This window comes from Loxodonta africana, chromosome 13, assembly GCF_030014295.1.
Source record: "Loxodonta africana isolate mLoxAfr1 chromosome 13, mLoxAfr1.hap2, whole genome shotgun sequence".
Taxonomy (NCBI): Eukaryota; Metazoa; Chordata; class Mammalia; order Proboscidea; family Elephantidae; genus Loxodonta; species Loxodonta africana.
Genome location: NC_087354.1, coordinates 8,526,619 through 8,533,165, shown reverse-complemented (window position 1 = coordinate 8,533,165; position 6,547 = coordinate 8,526,619). Strand labels below are relative to the sequence as shown.

The 6,547-nt window shown below is 35.5% G+C and overlaps 1 pseudogene; it reads left to right on the top strand.

The window, feature by feature from the left end:
- Positions 1-1,065: 1,065 nt before the first annotated feature.
- On the top strand, positions 1,066-1,585 carry LOC100677590 (alpha-ketoglutarate dehydrogenase component 4-like; annotated as a pseudogene).
- Positions 1,586-6,547: the final 4,962 nt, after the last annotated feature.

Here is a 6,547-nt window from a genome sequence, read left to right as displayed (position 1 = left end):
GCAATTCCACTCCTAGGAATATATCCTAGAGAAATAAGAGTCATGACATGAATAGACATATGCCCATCCATGTTCATTGCAGCATTATTTACACCAGCAAAAAGATGGAAGGAACCTAAGTGCCCATAAACAGATGAATGGATAAACAAACTATAATACAGAAACAAAATGGAATACTATGCAACAATAAAGAACAATGATAAATCTGCAAAACATCTCACAACATGGATGAATCTGGAGGGCATTATGCTGAGTATAGTAAGTCAATCACAAAAGGACAAATACTGTATGAGGCCACTATTATAAAAACTCATGAAAAGGTTTACATACAGAAAGAAACAATCTTTGATGAGTACTAGGGAGGTAAGGGGTTTTTTTTTTAGGGAGGTAAGGGTTGAGGAGGGAAAAACACTAATTAGACAATAGATAAGCAGTAACTTTGGTGAAGGATAAAACAGTACATAATTCTGGGGAAGTCAGCACAACTTGACCAAGGCAGGGTCATGGAAGTTTCACAGAGACATCCAAACTCCTGGAGGGACCAAACTACTGGGCTGAGGGATGGGACCATGGTCTCAGCAGACATCTAGCTCAATTGGCATAACATAGTCTATAAAGAAAATGTTCTACATTCTACTTCGGTGAGTAGCATCTGGGGTCTTAAAAGCTTGTGAATGGCCATCTAAGATACTCCATCTGGAACAAGAAAGAATGAAGAAAACCAAAGACAAGGAAAAGATTAGTCCAAATGACTAATGTACCACAACTACCACAACCTCCACCAGACTGAGTCCAGCATAACTACATGGTGCCCGGCTACCACCATCGACTGCTCTCACAGGAACCTGAGTAGAGGGTCCCGGACAGAGCTGGAGAAAAATGTAGAACAAAATTCTCACTCACAAAAAAATACCAGACTTACTGGTCTGACAGATACTGGAGAAACTCTGAGAGTATGGCTCCTGGGGACCCTTTTACCTCAGTATTGAAGTCACTCCTGAGGTTCACCCTTTAGCCAAAGTTTAGGCAGGTCCATAAAACAAAATGAGACTAAATGGGCACACCAACCCAAGGGCAAGGATGAGAAGGGAGGAGGGGATAGGAAAGCTGGTAATGGGGAACCCAAAATCAAGAGGGGAGGGTGTCGACATGTCGTGGGGTTGGCAACCAATGTCACAAACAATATGTGTATTAATTGTTTAATGAGAAACTAATTTGCTCTGTAATCCTTCATCTAAAGTGCAATTTAAGAAGCTGCCCCTACTGAAGGAGTCATGATGGGCAGCAAAATGGCGCCTGCCAGCAGGGTTGTTCAGGTAGTCAAGCCACATACTCCATTAATAAGGTTCCCTGCTAGAACTGATAATCCTGAACCCAACGTATCAGAAGCTTTGAGATCAGCAGGAATCCCATCACACTCTCCTACAATGTCACAGCATTCTAAGGGAAGTAAGTCACCAGATTTGCCTATGCAAAGGTCCACCAGACACTGCAGAAATACTAAAAACATTACCTCAGAAATATGGCAGGAAATTGTGTGTCTCAAGAAGAAATCAAATTTGTCCAACATGGAGGTCCAGAATAATCACTGACAATGTCGCTGCTGTTTGTCATCAGAGAAAAAAAATTATCTTTACAATAAAGGACTTCCAAAACGACAAATGAGAAATTGTACATTAAACAACTTTAATGAAATATTCTGTAAAAATGTGAAAGATCGAAAATTTAGATGGACACTCACATAACCTAATTTATATGTATTGGGGTCAGCTTTCCACAAGCTTACCTAATGGTTTATATACTTTATACTTATGAAAGTTTACATTTTTAAATGTTAGCCTATTAATTTACTCTTAATTATCAAGTATCACCAGTGTTGAACTATTCAAAGCACACAATGTCTAGTAAACTTTCAGAGGTTTCCTATAATTTCACATTTTTTCTGGTTTCTGTTTAGAGATAGAATTTATCAGGCTAAATTGCTGCTTTAGGGAAGTGATTTTCCTGAAATTGGATGAGGATCAGTGAAATAATACTCTGTTATTTGTTTTTACTCCTGTAACACTTTTCATTCACAAAGCTACTGGAATATAGCTGGCTTAATAAGTGTACCCTACTCTAAAGAATAAGAACATAGCCAAGGTAAAACAGGTGACTTTTTGGTACTGAGATTGGAGATAACACAAAAGATTGATTGTAACCTATATTCAGAAAAAACACCAGAGTATAAAATGGAAAATAAATCAAGAGGCCAAAATGAATACATCATAGGAATAAACGTTTGACTAGAAGTTGTGATTTATTAAGTTTTGAGGTCTGTTTAAAGTCTTGTTCTTTGGTTTATTTTACTGTTTTGATGTGATCACGTGTGCAAATCCTGATAATCACTAACTTTCTCAAACTTTTCTGAAAGCCTCATAAAATCAACTTAAATATTTATCTTATTTAAGGTAATTTGTGAAAATTTAATAAGGTCTCCCTGTCCCAAGGGTATGTACTGTGAAAGTAAAGCCCCACAAAGCTAAATAAATTCTCTTCCATAACTTGGAAGATTTTTAGAATATGTCTTAAAGAAGTCAATAGTAAGTGTAGCTAGTGAACCATGGACAAAGTAGAATTTTTCTTGAATACATTTCTATATTCTGTTGGTTAATCTATACTTTTCTGTACTCAGCCAGAGTTGAATTGCTGCTGGTGTAAATTCTGTATTGTAGCCCACTGTAAATGTTGCCCAACTCAAATATTAGATAAGGGTTTGATGCTTGCAGTGTGTTGATACATAAGTTGTAATGGTGACTCATGAAAAACATATGGTTCATAATTCCTTTTTTTATTATTTAAAAAATGGTTTTGGAAACTCGTTTGTTTTTTTTTTCTAACTAGCATTATTCTCCTTTTTCCTCTGTCAAAATAAATAACTCAGAACACCATTAAAATAAATGAATAAAGTACAATTAAAAAAAAAGAGAGGGGGGAAAAAGACAGAAGGAATACACAGTCACTGTGTAAAAAAGAATTGATCAACTTAAAAAAAAATGAGGAGGTAAGCCTATGACCAAGAACCAAGGGTACTGAAGGAAAAAGTCCAAGGTGCACTGAAAGCATGGGTGGAAAACAAGGCTCCAGGTATTGACAGAATACCAACTGAGATGCTTCAACAAATGGACACAATTCAGGACACATTCATTTGTCTATACCAAGAAATTTGGAAGACAGCTGCTTGGCCAACCAACTGGAAGAGATACATATTTGTGCACATTCCAAAGAAAGGTGATCCAACAGAATGTGGAAATTATTGAACAATATCCTTATCAGATGCAAATAAAATTTTGCTCATGATAAGGCAAAAATACCTGAGGTTGTACATTGACAGAGAACTGCCAGAAATTAAAGCTGGATTCAGATAAGCGTGTAGAATGAGGGATGTTATTGCTGATGTCTAATAGATCTCAGCTAAAAGCAGAGAAGATCAGAAAGATGTTTACCTATGATTTGTTGACTACACAAAAGCTGTGTGGATCATAACACATATGGAAAACATTATGAAGTATGAGAACTCAAGAACACTTAATTGTGCTCATATAGAACTTGTACATAGATCAAGAATCAGTTCAAAGAACAAAGGGGTACTACATTATTTAAAATCAGAAAAGGTATGTTTCAGGATTGAAGAAGACTCATCAACAACCTGCAATATGCAGACGACACAACATTGCTTGCTGAAAGTAGAGGATTTGAAGCACTTACTGATAAAGATAAAAGACTACAACCTTTGGTATGGATTACACATCAACATAAAGAAAACCAAAATCCTCACATATGGGCCAATAAGCAAGATCATAATAAACAGAAAAAATTTTGAAATTTTCAAGGATTTTATTTTACTTGGATCAGTAATCAATGCCCACGGCAGCAATCTAGAAACCAAGTGATATATTGCATTGGGCAAATATGCTGCAAAAGACCTCTTTAAAATCTTAAAAAGCAAGGATATCATTTTGAGGACAAAGACATGCGTGACTCAAGCCATGATATTTTCAACTGCCTCATATGTATGTGGAAGCTGGAAAATTAAAAAGAAAAACCAAAGACAAATTGACATATTCAAATTATGATGCTGGCAAAGAATATTGAATATACTATAGACTTGCAGAAGAACAAAAAAATATGTCTCGGAGGAAGTACAGCAAAAATTTTCTTAGAGTGAGGATAGCAAGGCTTTGTCTCACTTACTTTGGATATGTAATCAGGAGGGACCAATCCCTGGAAAAGAACACTATGATTGATAAAGTAGAGGGTCAGCAAAAAAGAGGAAGATTCTTAAGAAAATGAATTGATGCAGTGGCTGAAACAATGGCCCCAAACACATCTACTAATGTGAGAATGGTTCAGGACCAGGCAACAGGCCGTTCTCTTATACATAAGGTCACTATGAGTTGGCGCCCTTGACAACACCTAACAAAAACAACAGGTGAAATGGTCAAGATCCTAGAAACACACAAAATACCAAAATTAATCAAGAAAAAAAAATAGAGAATCTGAACAAACCTATAACAAGCAAAGGTATTCAGTTATCAATTAACAAAATTCCCATGAAGAAAAGATAAGGCCCAGATAGTTTCTTGGTGGATTATTTTAAAAGGTTAAAGAATTAATAATAATCCACCAAAAAATCTTCCCAAAAATATGTAGATGTGATTACTTCCCAAATCATTATATAAGGTCAGTATTACCTGGATACCCAAACTAGAGAAAGGCATTCAAAGAAAAAGACACCACAGGTCAACATCCCTTATAAATCCAGGAATATACAAAGCATATAAAAAGGGTTATACATCTTTTCCGAGCACAATTTATCCCAGGAATGCAAGGCTGATTCAGCATATGGAAATAAATTAATATAATAAACCATATTAATAGAAAAAAGGACAAAATACTTCCTTATCTCAATAGATGCAGAAAGGCTGTTAAGAAAACCTAACACTGTCTCATGAAGAAAATATTAAAAAACACAAAAAACTAGGGATAAAAGAGAATGTTCTCAACCTGATAAAGAACATCTATGCAAATCCCACAGCTATCATCTCACTTAATGTGTAAACACTTTCCTCCTAAAAATAGGAACGATATTGTACTGGAAGCCCTGGTTGGAGAAAGTAGGCAAGAAAAGGAAATAAAGTTCATCTAGATGGGAAAGGAAGAAGTAAAAGTACCTTTATTCACAGATGACATGACTGTGTATATAGAAAATCCTAAAGGCATCCACAAAACTATGAGAAACATTAACAGTATTTTTAATTTGAATATAGAGTTTGTTATTTATTTAATAACAAAATAAAATAACATAAAAATGAATAAATAAAATTATTAAATATAAAAACAAAATTAAATTTTAATATAAGTTAAAATAGAATATTTCAATACACAAAATAAAGTTTTTTTATTCACTAGCACTTAATGATGCAAAAATAAAATTAATAAAATGATTCCATTTACAATAGCATAAAGAAGAACATAATATGAGCAAATTTAGTGAGAGGACCAAGAACAGTTAAAATACAAACATTGTAGAAAAAAATTAATGAAGACCTAAATAAATGAAAAGGCATTTCAAATTCATCAATTGGAATTCTTAATATGTAAAGATATCAATACTCCCCAAACTGATCTGCAGACTTAATGCAATTTTTATCAAAATCTCAACTGCCTTTTTTTGTATTAATGGTCAAGATTATCCAAAAATTTATATGGAAAAGCAAGGGGTCCAGAACAGTCAAACTCAAAAAAGAATAAAGCTGGAGTATTACCAAATGCAATTGGGGAAGCACTTAGCCCACTGAAAATGGAACCAAATAGTTCCAGGGTGGTTTCATTACACAAGTATTCTTATGGGATAAAAAGAGGAACCAAACCACAGAGAGGGCAATTACAGGACAATTAATGCATACTGTAACAGTCACACTCTGCCTGGGTACTGATTAACAGCATAGTTAGTGATTACAGACAGTTTCACAGGATGCTTGGATAACGAACACAAGACGCCTGCACGTATTTTCTTTGTCTATCTTGCAAATAACATCTTGTTGGCAACAGCACCCAGAGAGCATTCTTCCTGAGTACGCGTATTTTGAGAGGTGGAGATGGTCACCTGGTTAAGACCCCTTGGGGCATACAGTTTCACATCCTGGCTTTTGCCACTGTGGAAAAACCTGTCTTTCTCAATAAACATGCCTGTTAGTTTAGAAATTCAGATTAAAATTAGCTAGTATGTTCAGCATATGATTCCTCTGTCTCACTGAGAGCACTGAAAGTTGTCTTTTCCTGAGACACTTCCTTCCTTTTGATCTCATTGAGCAGTCTCTCTTACATGGACACACTGGTGACGATTGTTACTCTAGTGGCTGCTTGAATTATCAAGCACTTAATACCTCAAACAACACTCTTCAACTGTGATTGAGCACAGCTGAGTGTTTTCCTTTTACCTTGACATGGTGGGGTTCTCATTTTTAGGTTGGGCTGGCCTCACGTCACTTATAAAGGAGTAATG